Genomic DNA, 19,321 nt, shown 5'->3' on the forward strand with positions numbered 1-19,321 from the left:
ATTTGTAGCACTGTAAATTTGAATATTCAAATGTTAGTTCCTCACCACGTGGAACAATGCATTCTTTTTTGTTCTTTTGCTAGATTTCTGCGGAAAAGAACATTGAACTTCATTGCGTCAAAAATATTATAGATTAATCGTGCTTTTAAGTTCAATTGATTCATGTCCACGCAATAATAGGGTGAATGAAAATAATCCAAGGTATTTAAAGTGGAGTTTTATCTATTCTAGTCTAATATATTTCATTTCAAGAGACTCACAACAACAAAACTTCAACAGTTTAAATCGGCTCTTTTAAAATGATTATTTGATTTATATATAATTAAATAATGATGTTATTTATAAGTCACATTTAACCGTGTACTCTAATAGCAAATTAAGAGAAAGATTTCTAAAATATAGACATAAAAATGGCGGGAATTATGTAAATTTTTGCACGTTTAATTACGATCAATTAAAAGAGCCAAGTCTGTTTTTCATGAATTATTTTTGTCACTTTCGGATGCCTTAATAAACAGATTGATATTTCCCATTAAAATCTACAAAAGGGATTAAGAAAGACGGCTATGATAATCTTCATATTAACCACAAATGGCAAAACAACTCATTCGGCCATATCTTGAGGCATAACGGTCTGATGGAGTCAATCGTCGAGCGACTATTAGTTGACAATATTTAAATACGAAGAACTCAAATAAAGTATATGGAGCATTTAGCAGAGGATATAAACGCGAAAAAAATGCGTAGGTGTTAGTAGATTAGGTGAGACGAGAATTGAGTGGAGAGCTGCTTCAAAGGGTTGCGCAAGAAACGGGAAGTAAAATTCAATTTCAAAACAGCCATGAAAAGCGAAGTCATTTTCAAACAGTCATGAAAAGCGAAGTCATCATAAGCGAAGTTACGATAGCCTGACTTTTGCTTTAAAACCCGTAATGGTTTTCTAAAATGGCCATATGTTTTAAATTCACTCAAAAGTAATCAGCTTTTTTATATTCATAACGTTATTTATATTATGTATATCTAAGTTATTTCAATTTATAACTTAGCCCGTAAAACAAGGGCATCAATGTGTTTAAGTTTGTAGTGGGAAAAATTTTAGAGTGATATTACCTACATAATATCTAGGCTGAATCTGATTTGGCAATAGTAATGTTTGACCCTGTCGTCGTTTGATTAACATGTCTTGTTAAGGTGTTCTACGTGTTTCTGTGTGTTATAATGAGGCATCGCTCATCCTTCAAGCTATTTTATAAGTGAAATAACATTGAATATTCAAAGAATATATTTATGATATTAATTATTTAATTGAATTTCCTCTTCCTTTCTGACACAAGGCACATTAATAAGAACTTATCCATTGAAAGAATGATTTTATTTTTTATTAATAATTTTAATTTAAAATTTTCCACGATGGATTTATATCAGTATAAAATCAAGTTAAAGGATTCTTTTTGTCTTTGCAGGCACAGGACGATTTATGAGAGGAAAACCATTCACAGTACCAGAGATCCTACCCACTCCTACGTTAAAAATATAACGTAAGATCATTTACTACTAGTGCTTGGGTAACTTTTTAATTATCAATAATTTTACGATAAACATTTCTACGGCGGATAAATATCAGCAGAAAATCAAATCAAATGATTCCTTTTGCCTTTGTAGTCAGAGGGTGATTCATAAGACAAGGAAGATAAGGAAACTCTACACACCACGAGAGATCCTACTCCTCTGGGCGTAAGGTCATCATTAACTCTATGTGCGAGGGTAATTATTGAACTCCCGACAATTTTCAAGCTCGTGTCATTGCGTCAAATTTCAGATGGAACCGGAAGGCTGTCTATGTATCGGACGGAGTCGCCGTTCTCTCCGCTTCTCAGTCCCACAGCATCCGCCATTGCTCCAGCATCTGGCCGCGGGAGAACGGGTTTCCGAGATGGCGGCTGGACCGCTCCAACGCTCGGCAAAAAAACTTGCCCGATCACCCCAAACCGGGTGCAAGTGAGTATCCCCATCTGTCTTCACGTCAGACAGTCCTAGATCATCGAGGCTAGGGAATGGTTGTGTGTTGTTATAACTTGCCTTTCATGGTAAGTTAACATGGTAAGTGAATTGTTTGAAAAATTACTTTTTCTGGGTCGTAAGGTATCGTGGAAACTATCATTACGAAGTTTTTAAGCCAATCTTTCCCGTCTGAGTCGATTGAAACGTAATTGATTCGTGTTTCATCGTTCCATCATGACTTATTCACAATAAATTCATCATTTCGAAGCGTTTCATTTTAGCGTAATAGATTACGTACACAAATAAGTACCTGAAGGTATTTTCACCGTCTATTACCAAAGATATGTATTCAAATGTGTAACAATTTTTTTTCATTATAATGGAAATGTTTTCCTTAATGACAATCGATGTTGATTACATATGTTAGTTGCTGCGAGTTAGCGATAATTTCCTATTCTGTAAATGTTTTTGCAGCCATTTTATAATTAAGGTAAGAAGCGTACTCCGGTAAGGTTCTACTAATGCTTGTCAAGGAGCAATTCTCAAGTTTGAGAGCTCGGTTGTGGTAGCAAAATTGCGGTAAGCAAGTTTAAATGTGGAACATCTGAACCAAATCTAATGAACACCAAAAAATTCCTTACGGCGCCTTGGTATTTCGCGTTACACAAGTCAAAACGATTTCCCATTCAAGCGTGAAGATATTTGTCATATACTTGTTAATATACTTTAATGTGAACGTTGATTTAAATGTGATTAATTACAAAACAGTCTTGAAAATATTTATCTGCATGAACTTCGGGATTAGATATAGTATATTCGTCACCTTTTTCTTCCACTAGATAGTGCCACGTTACCTTATACACGTTTCTGATCGAGATATATACGTAGTATGCCTGTTATGTATATATCGCATCTTTTACTTCGTTCACTAAATGGAAATATTGTTTCATAGGATGTATTATGACATGAAAATATTAAATGATATCTTTGCAGAGTTGATGGACACCGGAAAAATTAAAACTATAAGATGGTACGATTGACATGAAACTTTAGTTGATAAACTATCAGGTTAAAGTTCCTCATCTAATAGTATATTTGCCAATTAAATTCTACTTTATTTCAAATTTTTACGTCCTGTCTTTTACCCATTATGTCGCTCAATAAATATCTGACTATTTTCAGGATTGGGTGGTAAATCAAAATAATATTGTCAGTAACATCGTCTTTGAATCCCTCATCTTGTATTAAAATTTAAAGTTACGAATCATTCTCTCGACGGCTAATGTTTACTATTGGTATAGTTAATATACATATGTGAAAGAAGTTATAGAATAATAATATGCCTTCAAAATTGCTTTTGTTCAGCATTTAAGTACTGAATAACTCATTTTCAAGGCAGCAAGAATAGAAATCATTTCTTTGGATCATCGTTTGCCTTGTTATATGTAATCTCTTAATGTCTGGGATCTCTAACCGCTTAAAGCAGTTACAAGAAATAATTACTTTTGAATTAATTGAGGAAAATATTACGGCAGTAACATTTGTTTTTGATCCACGATCTGTTCTTGACTATCATATGGCCCTCTTTTGGCCAACGCTGCGTCGCATGATCATTAAAAATTAAAATTTATACGGTATATTTGGATGACTTGTAAGAGTTTCTTCCGCAATAAACAAAAGTGGCGTATGATATAAAAAAAGAAGGAATCCAGGGAAGCATTCGTTGTCTGCGAGGGGGGGTTGGTGGGGACATTTTTAACGTTGAAAATTAATCCCTCTAATTTCGCAATTTTTGTCGCAGCGGCAAGGAAAAAACCGTGAGAGGAAGAATCACTAAAAATCGCGAACGACACATCAAGGAAATAAATGAGGGACCCAAACTCAAGAGAAAAAAATGGCGGAGTTAGGGGTGGTGGTATAGGGTGCGACAGACGAAGATGACAAGAATACAGTTCCCTCCCCCGCCTCCTCTCCCCATAGTCTTTTGATCTTTTGTGAGATTCCGGTTTCGCAAAAATAATTTTCCTGAATTCTTCTCTTCGCGTTTTATTTATTTATTTTTTTGTTCTCTCTCCCACTGCCATTTCGGAGCCCCGGGCAATTAAACCCTCTGTGACTGCTGGTAGCGCCCGTCGCACCGCGGCTACAATGCCAGGTGTAAGGTAAGCACGGTAGGGAGGAGTAAAAAAGGAATACAATCGGAATAATAAAAAAGTGAGGAAAGGTTTCCGTGGAGTGGGTAGGGCATTGTTTGGTCTCGCAGAGTCACAGGATCGGGAGAATAGTATGCATGCTCTGAGCTCGTTTTGGGGGAGGGCAGAACGTGACCACGTTTTGAGGATGAGAAATATACATTTTTAGGGAAGTGACTGCCCCCGGGTTTAATATAATGTCCTTATTTCAACTTAGATTTGACTTTTTCTATTGCAAAATCACACAGATCGTTAATGTATCACAATTAATGCTACTAATTTTGTATATTGGTTTACAGTTTTTCAAAATTTGCCAACTCATTTTTAACTGTGTGGTGTTCCATTTAAAGGTTACTTGATTGGATAACTTTAACTTTTACCACTTTTTTTTTAAATAAAGCGAAACGGTTTACGATGAATAATCATCATTGCCAGGTAAACATTATTATTTATATATTCATCCGCAAAAGTAAACCCAAGTAGATTTATTTATAATGGAAGTGGTATATGTAAACGTTATCCAATTAGGAAACATAACAGTTTTTCCTTATAAACATGTTTAGCATTTTCTTAAATTGTAAAACCAATTGGAGCATAATATTTGCTTTATATATCGTACTGGTGATTATACGCATCAACTTGAAATTTTGAAATGTTCCATTTCATTTTAAAGATTACGATTGATTAAATATCGGTTATGCTTACCAGATAAAAATTTGGGCTTCTTTCTATTAGCAAATCAATAAACATTGTTCATTGGAAGAAAGTCCACGTTTTTCATTAATATCCCATCCGTGTATATCAAGGTACGTCCCTCATTCATGGTCTCGCTAGGCTGAATGTAATTTTTTATATTTCGTAGTCCTTAGGAAATACATTTAACACGTCCCTCAAATACACGTGTTGAACCATTGATTGGCTCTTTATCATTTCATTTATATAGTTATCTCGAATTTTTCATTTGGAGTAATTTCTTAGCCTGAATGTCATTTTCTCATAGTTGGTATTTCAAACATTTTTTTCCTTAATCAGAACAATTAATAGTAATTTTCATGCAAGAATTAACTGTTGATGAACTGTCATCTAAACTATCTCTAAATGAAGCACAAATAGTCAGGTATAATTCATTGAAATCAATCAGATAGATAAGCATTTTGTCTCTTTTGTTAATTTTTATAGCTTCTTTTTGCCCAAACCAATTGTAAGCATCATTCTAATTACTGCTGTCTCTACCATTTTATGAAGCCACGGTAAAATGAATAGGGTAGAGTTTTCATTATTTTCATGTAACCGCCTGAAATCAAGTGAAGTTTTCAACATGTAACGAATTATTAGACAACCTTACACAAATTAATATTTCCTTGTCCATTATTATAATAGTTTCTTTCTTGTATTATTTATTAATCGATATTAGACAAAATTATACACCTGATCCTCTTTTAAATACATTAAAGTTTTACCTTTATGCATTCTTATATCTCAAAACATTTTTGATTTGGTCAAATATACTAGGATGTTATGATATTAGAAGGATGCTAAAGGCTTAACCTCTGTATACTAAAATTACTTTACCTCCTCTGTTTTCTTGTTGTGCGAGGTAGCTTCTCATAATACTCGGAATTAGAAGCAATCATAAGTTTTCTTTACTTGTGCAAGAGTTTCATTTTGGAAGCGTACGGATAAATGTCAAGTAACGGTTATCCAGGGCTTTTGGGAGCCTGCATTTATGCAAATTCTACGCTATTGCTCCGGATGAGATTATCAGGAGTTTGCGTGCGTAAAGTCATCATCTCAGGAGGCCATTTGGGAAAGGAATTATCTCGCCTTAACCGTTTCGCAGAAAAAACTCTCTCATAAAGATATGTTAAGGTCGTTAGCAGTGGCTTGCATTTCAACGGCCGAAATCGCTTTTAATGAGGATTTCGTTTATTAGCAACATGATTCAAATTTCTTATTTTGAATAAGGTGCGATGAATTGTAACCATAGTTGGACTATTTTAGGCAGGATTAGCAAGCATGCATAAGTAAAGGTACTTTGTTATACAATAATGTTTATGACTATATAAGTGGAGTGCAGCAGACTTCGCCTGTTCACCATTCAAACTGGTGCAAGCGATCTCCATATAAAATATTCGTAGCGTGTTGAAAAACAATTGTGATTCTTCTGTAAATAAATTATAAATATTATTATTTTTATTACATTTTGCGAGTCGTTGTCAGCTCTTGGTTGTCATTAGCAATTCAAATTACGTGCAAAATTGTATTTTAGTTGTGAAAATATCCCAATCACTTGTGAGCTATTGTAACCTTAACGTTTGATTATGACTAAGTCTTACAAGCAATTTATTAAACCACTACATAAATATACTTTCAAGTATGGAAATATATTCTAACAATTTTTTTCTTTGAAAAACTGTTTTTTTTTAACTAGCAGTTTTTTTCACTATAAAAGTAGTTAATTCAGGTTATAACAATCATAAAACCGACTTTGATCGTTGACATCTTTGTAACCTTATTCACATGATATCAAGAAGTTGAAATAACTGTTAGTAACATTTCATTTCTTTTAATTGGTGCCCTGGCATACACAAAAGACTCGACTCCAGATTTGACAAATATGTATCTTTCGTAAAATCACATTTAGCACTCGGGAAAAATGTAGGATACCGAATAATGCTTTTAAATACTCCACGTTATTAAACTCGAGGAAATTTTACTGCATAGAGCCGATTCGTACAGTTATACCTATGATTTAAAGTTTTGTGATAATCACCTGAAAAATATCTGCGTACGAGAAATGAATCTTGACAGTGTGAATTAAAGAATTAACAACATTGTTAGCATTAAATATCACTTAATTGGTGTCCCCAAAATTTAATCGCTACAGTTACAATTTTTCCAAATAATATACTCCTATGCAGTTATGTATTACCTAGCTTAGAAACGTGAAATAACAAATTTATTCAAGCGAAATTTCCTTTCATGTCTTTTATTTTTAGGGGAATGGACGTGTTAAAAATAATATCTCATTATTAAAGATATAAAACATGCAACTGAGGTATATCCTAGAGTTTTTAGCAGAACGCACTCACATGCTTAAATATTCACGCCAATTAGCAAGGTTTCCTTCGGATGTGCTGAGCCGATCGTACTCGAAAAGGTTCTCAAAAGAATTCAGACAGAAGTTCTTTTCCACCTCAAGCGAGAATCGGGCAAGAGGCGAGAGAGAGCCAATAACATTTGAAATTCGAAGTCGCCTGCGACACAGATTGACACCGGAATTAGTTTTCACGGGAGCGACCGGGAAACAAACAAAAAAAGAAACAAGTGAGTGGGGGAAAGCGGAGAGAGAGAGAGAAAGAAAGAGGAGGAAGAGGGCTTTCATTCACCATTCTCCGTCCTTTCCCCCCTCCATCAGGAATCCCACAATTCCGCGCGCGTCCCCTCGACATACCCCTTCCCTATTCCATAGCCGTAATTCCCAGATCCGAAAATGACCTTACATCATCCCGCGAACGATACAAAACGGTCGTTTTGTCTACCATGTTTTTGTTTCGGTATTTTTTTTTCGTCCACCGCCACCGCTGGCCTGGTTTTAATCGTCCTGCAAGCCGCTTGGCACTAGTGGGGCCAAGGAGCAGTGGTGAAAGTAGGGAGTATAGTTTTTTTATTTTAAAGGATGGGGAAATGGCATGGGGTGATCGTTTTCGGTGGGGGTGTGAAAGATTATTTTTTTTATTTTCAGAGGAAAGGATCCCACGTCGATTCAAATTCAATCGGACCTTCACCCCTTTTCGCCTTCCTTAAATTCCCTTCCCGGTTCTTTTTATCCTTACGGCCATTATATTTTTCTCGCCGGACGGATCAGATACTTTTTATGCATACGAAATAAAGGCATCTTCTCCGGGAATGATTTCCCGCGAGTATTGAAATGCCATTATTGTCGTTCGGGATTGATTTGAATCTTCCGCGGAAATTATTCTGAGGCAAAAAGAAAAAGGAAGTAATTTGGGACTGAAAAATTTTTTTCTTAAAGACATTAAAAAAATGTCTCTTCCTCTGAGAATTTCCTTCTTTCCTGCTTAAAGTAAGAAAAAATTTCAATATTCCTCCTACCAAATGTTATTTTTTTATTGGTATCATGCGTTAAGTGAAAATAAATAGGGAATAAGTACCGTAAGGAAAGGGAGTTCTGGCAAGAATTTAAATGTACACAATTACGTGGCTGTTTTTTTGGCACTCTAAAGGATAGTATTTCATATTTAAATGTTGCTTACTATTTCCTAATGTTTCCTCTGCCTGAATCAATCGGTGTCAATTGTAAGCGTATAGCAAAACTCACTTACTCGAGGAAAGTGGTTTCAATTAATAGTGTTTAGGGAATAGATACTCTTGAATCGCACGTCGATACCTGAAATGATTACCAATTAGCAAAAGCCAGTGGTAAGTAATCTTCAAACTTCCGGAATAGATATTTGTAGTACTGTTTATAAATCGGAATTACTCAGGTGTTACGTGTGGTCCAGTGTCTCTAAGTTCCTTTCTGTCTCCTAGAGCCTATCTTAATAGCAAATGACTAACGATTTCTGTATTACTGACGAGTACTTTTAGTATAAAAAGGATTTTTTTATAAAACCAAACTACATGCTATACCAAAGTTTATATTTGATATTTCAAGTTATAAAATAATTTTTTTTAAACCTATTAATAGCAAAAACACTTTGATCAAATATTAATAGTCTGCCTCGGTGGCGGTGGGGATAAGTCCTTGCCTACCATACCGAAATCCGCGATATCGAGTCCTGACTGGATAGGTTGCCTCTTCCAGAATGTGGGTGTGTGTAATCGTCTGTTGCTAATTGTTTATGCTCCCGATGTAAAGGCCTCATTGTGCTGTTTTCGGGGTTAATTGAAATAAATAAATAAAACATCTTGTAATTAACTTCTTTGTCCTCTATTGTTTGACTTGGAAAAATGTATCTATATTTCAAATATCACAGATTACTATTCAAATGTAAATAAACTACATTAAGAAGAAAATAAGTGTAAGCAGAAATGTAGACAAAAGGTATAGGTGCGTTTCGTGAGGCACTATACACGTCAATTGCGGTGGAGTCAATATCTTCCGGAGTGTCTTTCAATGCAGACGAGTCACACGTTTATATCGCCCGGCGATATTCTTTTGTTTTCCACTCATCCCACTCACCCTTCTGTTTCCACCTGCGTTAACTCCCAGACCTAACCAACCTCATCCCCCTTTTCCCCGACACCCGGGCAGCTTTTAATTCTTCTTTTTTTATCCCCATCGCGCCAGTGTTATTTTTTTTATTTCGACCTTCTTTTTTTTTCTCTCTTTAGTCGTTTAGTCGTTCCCCCTCCCTTCGCCCTTCAATTTTTCCGATTCTCCGGCCTCCCACCACCTCCCCTCCCTCTCTTGATTATTTTTTTTTATACTCCTTTTCGTATATGTGTGTGTGTGTGAGTTTTTTTTATTTCCTCGAATACCACGTGCTTCGACGCCGAACTGAGAGACTCGATCGGAGGCATCAACAGGTGATGATCGGTGCCGATAGGAAGGAGGAGGGGGAATCAGGAAGGGGTGGGAACAGAAAGTCGGGAGTGCGAAGGCGGAAGAAAAATAAAGAAATGGAAAAACGTTCAAATATCCTGCATCCCCTCCCCTACCATTCTCTCACCTGTCTCCCTCGTTTTCTTTGCACCTCACGTACTCAAGCTCCTCCACGGATTCAGTATTATTTAGTTTGATTGACAGCGGTCTGTTCTCCCGTTCCAATCTTGAGGGTATTGTTTCTCACGCGAGAATTTTCTTAAGAATTTATGAATAAGTTTCTCCCTTTATTCAATGTGATTATAGGAATTATAATAAAAGAGTTCAGCATAAGTAATTAAGAAAACGAATCGCTCCCGCTTCTAACTTTTTCTCGACTTATCACGCATATAAATCTATTGGTAGCATTAAAGCATTTTGCACGTCAGCCATATCGTTTCTCAATATCTCAAACAAAAATTTTACTTCAATAAATGGAAATGTGAAATTCCCAAATTTTACATATAGCAATAGCCTGCCTGAAATATGATCTATTAAATATGTGATGAAAACTTAAAATTTTCTGTTAAATAATAAGTGGTTGAACACTAATGATGCTTTCTCTTAAGCATTTCAAGTTATAATGTCCATTTCTATTACTTTCTTTACACCTAATTTTGATTATTTCGCATCGTATTTTGATTAGTTTGTTCCTCCTTCTCGGCTTTTTAATTTAAGTTGACCTAAACGGATCCCTGAACGATTGAAAATTTTCAATATTCAAGCGGACTTAGCAAGAGAACGAGAAAGTTGTCTCACACTTTCAAGAGTTGGTGATGTAATCGTAAGTACTTGGAGTTTCGGCGTATTTAGTGACTTAGAGAGAACCATTCATAGAGGGGAAACATAGCTTTCAGGAGTCTCAACAACAGCGAGCTCCGCGAGATCAATGCGCAAGGCCGAGGAGAAGCTGAGAAGAAAAAGACGGCTCGGAGTGAGTCGTGACGTCATCAACTACTCCGCTTAAGGGTTGTGGCCGTCGATTTTGCGCCTTCAGTAACTCGAGAAGTTTACGACGGTTCGAAAAAATGTTATATACGGGTTTCTTTATTTAGAAAACTCTATTTATTAATGTATTCTACCGATAGAGGTAGGTTTGCATGTAGTATTTAACAAATATTCTGGCAGTTTCCATTTCCTTGGGAAGCTTCCCTCTGCACTTCATAATAGGCCTATTCCCTTTGCATAATTATATCTTAATAACCCCATTCTATTCCATTATGTCCATCGTTTGCCCAACAATATACCCAATAAAACATGTTTTCATCATCCCCATCCCGCTAAGTATTCGCTCCATCCATACCTTCTGTCTCCTCTATATCTCATCTAGAAGCTGCCTCTCCTCACCCACCACATCCAGCACTTCGTCGTTACTCCTCCTTTCCGTCGACTTTACTTTCTCCATTCTTCTCCACACCCACATGTCACAATCGACAAAATAATAAAATTCATAAGCGAATCCAAAGACGAAATAGCAATGATTATGATTATACTTTTGCCCGAGAATCATCTTTTCTGCCTTTGAAGCAGGTTATTTTGTACCCAATGAGTGCTTGGATGAGACGGCAAGGAAGGGAGATGGCGGTGGTAATGGATGCCGGGAGCAGGACGATCGTTTTCGGGGTGGCCCCTTCCCCTAAGTTCCCCTCTGTTCGCTCTCCCACGTCCTACCAGCATCCCCCGTCCTTTTACTCATGCGCGAATAAAAACACGCGGCCCTTTCTGGAGGGGGTGGGACTTCTGTATTTTTTTTACACTCTTCCCCTGCCAACGGGACTCACCCGACGCGTCGGACCTTCCCCTTCTGCCGGCAGCAGCAGAGAGAGAAAAAACACGGGTCTTCATTCCCGGGGCAATAAGCTTGCTTGCTTCTTCCCAGAGGCTTTCCAAACAGCATTGCGACCTATACAGGTCATCTTAGCCTAAACTAAGAAGATGAACGTACCGCGAAAATTATTAGGAGAATTAAGCATTAACAGAGGGCGGAAACAAAGTAACGCCGTGTCATGTACCCCATGAAACTGATATTGAAAAGAGTTTTGCGGTTGCTGTTGTTGCTATTAGCCCTGGTTAAACTTTAGTAAACAAGGTAGTGCAGTCCGGAATATATTAATGAAGTGGATTATATAAAAAACACCGGCCTTCATTGAATGCCCTGGGGCAATGAAGCTTGCTTCTTCCAAGATCCTTTGTACACAACACAACATATGCACGTCATCGTACATCCTTGTTAGTCTAGATTAAGAAGACGGACGGGCCATAAATATGTTACGACAGCTAATCGTTAACAAAGGGCTAAAACACGGGAGTGCCCTATCATGTACTAACTTCATCCTGATATTGAAAAGGGTCGTGCGGTTGTTGTTGACGATACTAATCCTGGTGAAAAATTAGTACGTTGGGCAATATAGTATCTCATATACACTGATGACGAGTATTTCATCAGTAGGTATGGATGGAGAATGTAATATTGCTTTTGTTCGGCTGTTGTTGATGATATAAACCCTGGTAAAACAAGTAAGCCTGGTATCACATTTTATGGCTTATACTGTTGAAAGGAATTAAATTAGTAGATATATACGGAGACTGAAAGGAGCCATAAATATCAATGCCTTTTGTATCAAAGTCTGTGAATAAGATTGACAAGTATCGGCAGGCATGACTAGTCAAATACTGTATTGTGAAGGCTTTAGGTCTATCGATTGGAAAGGAGTCATGTGATAGATCAAAGGAATTACATCAAGTATAGGCCTACCTTAGTCAAACTCAATAGTTAAAGATTGAATTAGCTAACAAATTCAGGCATATTTGACTCAAATAATCGTATGAAGACAGTGAAATTAGTGGAATACAAGGAATTGGGAATATGCTTAAGGCATAATTAACCTGGATAACTGCTCTAAAATATGAGGTCTTCAAAGGAGATCTGAGAATACAGCAACCTATAAAGATAGAGTGGACCAAGAGGTTTCATACTGTAGCCCCCACGAAGAATAAACGAAGAGATATGCTTTTTTTACGCATATGTGTCTAAGATTTGACACAAGTTTCACCTTTTCTAACGCTTGAAACTTAGAAACTGTTTCTTACTGTTTTTAGGCAGTTGTTCGTAGAAAAATGTAGGGGAATTGTTGAGAAAAGAAACAAAGGAGACAGTTTCTCCAAGGGGTGAGAAAAAAAAAACTGTAAGTTGAAGTAAATAAAGAAGTTTTTCGGAAAAAACAGTCGTCTAACGTTACATCTTACTGGGTAGCGTATCGCTACATTGACTCATCATTACCCGATCATTGGGGAAAAAAGTAAAGACACCATTCGATCGGGAAATTTCAGAGATCTCAAATGTATGTTGCACTGTGTCCACAAGAAAGGAAAGTGACCCCTTTTTCTCCTCCACTAACTTAACGCATGTGCTTTGTGTCCCTACGTTCTTGCCCGGAATAAATCCACTCACACTCCTCCTTTGGGCACATCACCTCTCTGTTCCGCGTTATGGGGTAATCTGAGTTGGTCAAGGGAGCTTACCCCTTGAAGGGGGATGGCAGGTCGGTGGGGGTTAGGGTGAATCAATGGGGGAATGAGAAAAATAGGCCAGGATAAGACGAGTGTGGTGAAGTGGGGTGAGGCATTGAGGAAACGTAGGGGTGGAAGATAAACAGGAAGGCAGTGTAGTAACGAAAGGATTTCGAGAAGCATTCTTTCGGGGAGATGAGATTTTTTTTGCATGCCCCCATGGTAATTGCAGATTACCTGAGGATTTTCAACTTCAAAACTTTTTTTTGGTGAATGATATGCAGGGTTGGGGGGAGGCGGGTAGATGGCGGGGATTAGGTTGTGAAAAGACAAATCTCTGTTATAACGTAGAGGAAGTGTTTGGAGTTTTACCCATTAAAAAGTTCAGTCAAAAGAATTAAAAGTAGTATTATAGTAGTAGTATAAAGTCCTAGGATTATTGCATTTTGAACTACGGAGAGGCTTATGTTTGGTGATGTACCATTACCGAGGTCTCACGCATGTGCGCTGAAGTGCAACATTTCCATAAAAGATAGTTATCATTCACCTATGCCTGCAGAGGGTCCTATGATATCTTATCGGGTATAAATATTTTTGCTATCAGTAAATTTATGTGAATGAAGAGAATTCAGTGAAACTCCCTTTAATGAAAACCATCCTCCCTAAGATGAACTCGATCCGGTATCTTTTGATTTGGAACAGGAAATCATATCATGCATTAAATGGGTCTTCAATCCGCGGCCCTCAGGTCGCATGCGGCCCGTCGGCTAATTTTTTACGCCCCCTAGAGGCTAAATAAAACATTTTATCGCAACTCGTTATAAATAAACAACATCAAAAATCGCATTAGTCAATCGTTTTTTAGCCAATAAAGATTATTGCACTTTGAAATTATATGGCTTTTTAATTTTACTGATGTGGTGGTAAAGTGACGTGGAGTATTGCGGCTCGTCGGACTATGTGAAGCCTATTTTTGGCCCTTGAATTTAAAAACAGTTGAAGACCCTGATGTACTAGAATGTTTGCAATTCAAGTGGTCATGAAGGTGATTTCGTCAAGGTTATCGGCCAAGTAATCCGCGGTAGTTTCAAATAAATGATCATTGGCCATCAAATGTATTTCAAAGTATCTAAAGTAGTATGCATCCAATGAAGAAACCTTAGAGGACTTTCAAAGTAACGCTGGACGCGCCTAAAATAACGTTAACTATAAAAGAGTAACTCTTATGAAAAAAATTGGTGATTACTCACCTCAAGATAATTCCTTCCTTCGCTGATTGGCTTTCCTTACCTTATGACGTCATCCCCGCCTCAGCATCTCCGGCAGGTATTTTGAACTTTCCCTCTCTTCATACTTCACAATCCTCTCTCCCCTCTCCACCAGCTTCCGGATTCTCTTCGATCTTCTTCCGCCATCTTGGTCCACGAGTTTTATCGTTCCCGAGCGCGCGAAACTCGCAAGTCAACTTTTTTTGACGTCACGTCCTTCACGAGATTACGATTCACCGGTGGCCATGTTGGGATACCCCCTACCCCAATACTTTCCCCCCCTCTACCTCGCGAGTAGGCCACAGCTCAGGCTGCATTCAACTTCTTCCTCTCCCCTTGACTCCCTCTCCTTCCTGCAATTCATTCCCCCATCCCCTAAAACTCCTCCATGCTTTTCCCAACCACGTGGCCTTCCAAGCAAGCCGCCTGTGCAGCCGGTTCTGGAATTCCTATTGACGACCTGAATGCCTGTGGATTTAAGTTCCGTCTTCTGATACTAATAAGATGATGCATTAAAGTATATTTCCTCTAATGATAGCCTCTACTGATAAAACTTTTCTTTACGAATGTTACGGCTCCTAACCTCAAGCTATTGAATGGAATACTACCTTTCCACCGTGCCCTAAACATAGTACGAATGTATCGGGAATAATGATGATGAGAAGTAGTGTTTGGGTCAGAGTGATTTGGTCTGTGCTGTTCCTTTTCTGTCCTTAACTCTGCGTTATGTTATTGCTGAAGATGTATGAATTAGAAGTCTGACCTACTTCTATCCGACCCTTTTTAATGAGAATCTAGTAGAAAAATTCCAAATAGGTTCCCTAAGATCCCAAGAAATGGAAATTTTGAAAAGTAAGGAAGATCTGAAGCTAAGTATGTGTAATTCTTGGATGTGAGTGAGTTTAGTGTATGCATGAGGTTATTGCTCTTGTTATAGAAGACCAAACCCTATTTTAAATGTGCTAAGGAATGCGAGTTGTTTTGCGTGGCTATTTTTTGTGAGACTTGCGACGAGAGTTGGTTGTTTGAGTTACTGTGGGTTACCCGAATCCGGCACCGGTGGGTTCTGGAACGCGGGGCAACTCCGGCTGGACTTTGATAACCGTGGACGGGTCGGTTCGGGGAGAACTCGGAATATGCCTACACCGCGATGCACTAACGATCCCAGGACCCCCTGGCTAGGACGCGCACTAACAACGGACTGGCTGGCCTGCTGCTGTGGTGTTCGGGACGTATAGAGAGAGAGAGAGAGAGAGGGCGATATATAGAGAGGGTAGGAGGGAAACGGGGAAAGAGAGGCTGGCAAGCCTCGCGGTCTGTATCCAGGCAGGACATGAGGCGTCAAACATCACATACCTGTTGTTGTGTGTGGACCAGTGTACGTCTGTGTTGGTGAGGGAGGATATGTGTGAGCACGATCCGGGAGGTGGAGGTTGGGGTAAATTGGGGCGGGGGAGGGATGTTGAATAGCGGTGAATCGGTTGTCTCGTGTGCCGAGGTGGGTGGGTGTAACTTGGAGCTTGTGGTGTGGGGGATGGTGGTACCGAAGGGGGTGGCGCCTTCTCCAACACACACGCACGCCTATGACACGAGCACCGCAAGAGAGGAGACTACTGGGTGACCTAAACGCCGCCTGTGTGAGTATATGAGAAGTATGTTGTGAAGCAGGCCGTTTAGTGTGTGTGGTCGACGGGTTTCGCGCGTGAGTCGTGCCCGGGAGTCGACCCGAGGGACGCCGGAGGGGGGGGACAAGGTCCTGCTGGAACAGTCGCGCGCGCGCTTCCGAGAGGGGTGTTGTAATTCACGCGATCTCCAGATCAATGTCAATGGTAATAATCGCCGGAGCGATTGGGCATCAGGATTACATTCTCTCCCCCGCCTCTCCGCCCCCTCATTTGTGACCCCACTCCTCTTCGACCGGCTTTCCCCACCGCGGAGCGCGTGCTGTGCCCCGGCATGCACCAGTGTGCGTGATCGCCCGCGTGATCCGACCGGGCGCGAGAGTAGACGTCGAGGTGGGGATGAGCGGGACGTTTGAATCCATCCGGAGGTGGGGAGTCTGGCAGGCAGTTGTCGGCGGTGGGTGTATCACCGTGGTGTAGTGGAAGGGGTGAGGTTTTGTTGTTGCGAAAGGTCACGGGTGTGTTTGTGTGTTGAGTTGCTAGTGTGTTGGTGAGTGCCGATTCGTCGGCGGAGGCGGGGTTGCTGAATTCTGGCTTTATTCCCTTGCCTGGAGGGCGGGGGCAAGGATAACATGTGGGGAGGCCGTGGGGACAGGGACTCCCGCGGAGGTGGGGCGGTTGTATCGGAGGGAGGGGCCATCGTATCGCCGTTTCCGCGCCTCCCCGGAGGTGGTGGTGGGGGCACTTTAAACGGCTCCACACACTCGCGGAGGGGTTTGTATCTGTGACCCCTGGATGTTGTGTGGGTGGAGGAGAAGGGAGTTTGAGTTGTTTGGCTCGGTTGAGTCTATCGGCTGGCGTTCGGAGGGGAGGTTCAGGGGGGACACGTATTGTCGCGACTGGTGTTGGGTGGTGAGGGGGGTATGACGTGCCTCATCGACAGATCGTTGGGGTGAGGTTTCGGAGGGGGAGAGGGAGGTGTGATACTCTTTGAGCGTTTCGGGTATAACTTCCGCACAGGTGGAGGCGAAGTCATTCGACTCAGCGGACGAGCACGCGACCAACGAAGGTGCGACACCATTGTCGTGTTAAACTCGTGTTTCTCTCGCGTAGCTTCGAAAGGTCAATGCCTGAATGCCCTGTCGAGTTTTTCTTTGCGTCATTCGTAAAAATGAATTCAGCCTTTGACATTGGTTATGAAATCTTAGGATGATATGAGGAGAGGAGAGATAATTTGTCCGAGGAATATACGTATTTATATTAAAACACCAACTTAACAAATTGAATAGAATGATAGGTTATCAACGGGCGATGAAGAGGAAGCTTTTTTGACTTTGAGGAAGAGGATGCACTTTGTGAGGAAAGGAGGAGGTAAACGACGAGTTCCCACCTAGGTGCAGTCACGCTGAAACAGTCACACTCGCGCGCGTCATGAAAGTCACATTCGTTGGAGTGCAGACCTTGATCACGGGTTTTGACCAATAGGGGATCATGATGAAGAGGAAGTTTTTTTGACGAGAAAAAAAAATTGGGCTAATTTGTGCGTAGTTTTCCGTAGTTTGAGTTTTAAATGTTGAAATAGTGATGCAGAAAGGTAAGTAAACTCTTTTTCAGGAAATACCTCTCCCAGTGGCCTATGATATTGATCATTTTAGGAGTACTTTCATTCATAGTTTCGACATGTTTCTTATCTTACTCTGGATGCATCTTATTGGTATTACTTATGCTTTATTTTGTGCGAGAGTTAATATTCCTTACAGGTTTGAAGTCTCAATGTAATGAGGACGAGTCGAGTTAATCGTTACCGGTTCGCTCATCCACTTTGTAAGGTGGAGGTAAACGACGAGTTCCCACCCAGGTGCACTCACGATAAAACAGTAACACACGCGCGCGTCATGGAAGTCACATTCGATGGAGGGCAGACCTTGATCACGTGTTTTGACCAATAGGGGACCATGATGATACCGATTTTGACGCCTCTGTTCCCGCCCCACTGTTTCACTCTCCGAAGTGGGCTGAACACATCCACCCACTTGGCACACACACTGCCAAAATTCGCGGGGAGAGTCACGTGTGATTCCCGCGCCCGCGAAAAGCCCATCGTTCTGCTCCCCCTCCCTCTCCTTTTCCCGCCGGGTATCTAAATTGTATTTTCTCGCCCAATCGACGCTTGCCTCCTCCTTTTCCTCCCCCGCCCCGCCATTAGCGGCGCGCGCGGACAAAAAATGTGACACACTCGTTTTGGGAGGCGTCAGAATTGGGCGGGCTTTTCGAGATGAGCTTGCGAAGCAAATGAACGAGTGTTGTTGAAAAGAGAGGACAAAAGGCGTCTAGCTCTACGCCTTATGAACACTAAGTGTCACCTTTTTATTTGCGCATCGTTTCGTACGTATTATCATTGTCTATTTTTATTGGCTTTAATGATTTCTTGATAAAATATTATAGGCTTAGTAGTTTACCCATTTCGTATCAATCAAAACTAAAATCTCTTACCCCGAAGTGCGATTTTGACAGGGTAGAGGATCATTTATTTCACAAATTAAAATTCAATATGTTTTTAAAAGTATCCTAATAATTCCTTAATTTAATGTTGATCATGGTTGCGGGAGTAGAATTTAATTCTAGTTACATTATTTTAAGCATGGTTTTCGTTTCTCTTTCATCAAGAAGCCAAAGAATTAATAGAGCATACCTTAACTAGCAACTAAAACTGATTAAGAAAATGAAAAAAATGTTGCTCAGAGAAAAAACACACAAATTACTAATACCCTACTATTTACTCTACACAATGATTAGGGAGAGCGTGTGCTAAATAGGGACGGCTAAATAGGCTGCATCTTCATTTTCTGTATTTTCCCTGCGGCATCGCATTCCTTTGTTACGGTATTACGCTCCATTAAAGGAATGTAGAAGTAATCAGACCATTCAGATGAGACCCAATACCTATTCATTATCTCAAGTCGATTTAATGGTCTTAAGTATTAACACTTGGCTTCGGTTGAAACGAACTCTAATTTTAATATGACGCTTTCCTCCACCAAATTTTGTCCCTAGATCTAGACCCTTGCATTTATGCATCCGAAGGCTATCCCATTTTTCCCTGCTTACGGCAGGGAATTG

The 19,321-nt window shown here is 39.8% G+C and overlaps 1 long non-coding RNA gene across 1 annotated transcript in view; it reads left to right on the top strand.

The window, feature by feature from the left end:
• Positions 1 to 1,470: 1,470 nt before the first annotated feature.
• Positions 1,471 to 19,321, top strand: part of LOC124168263 — a 37,096-nt gene continuing 19,245 nt past the window's right edge. Inside the window, exons 1-2 of the long non-coding RNA XR_006866886.1 lie at positions 1,471 to 1,734; positions 1,820 to 1,998. This is a non-coding gene — a long non-coding RNA (uncharacterized LOC124168263). The remainder of the gene's footprint in view (positions 1,735 to 1,819; positions 1,999 to 19,321) is intronic.

This window comes from Ischnura elegans, chromosome 11 (assembly GCF_921293095.1).
Source record: "Ischnura elegans chromosome 11, ioIscEleg1.1, whole genome shotgun sequence".
Taxonomy (NCBI): domain Eukaryota; kingdom Metazoa; phylum Arthropoda; class Insecta; order Odonata; family Coenagrionidae; genus Ischnura; species Ischnura elegans.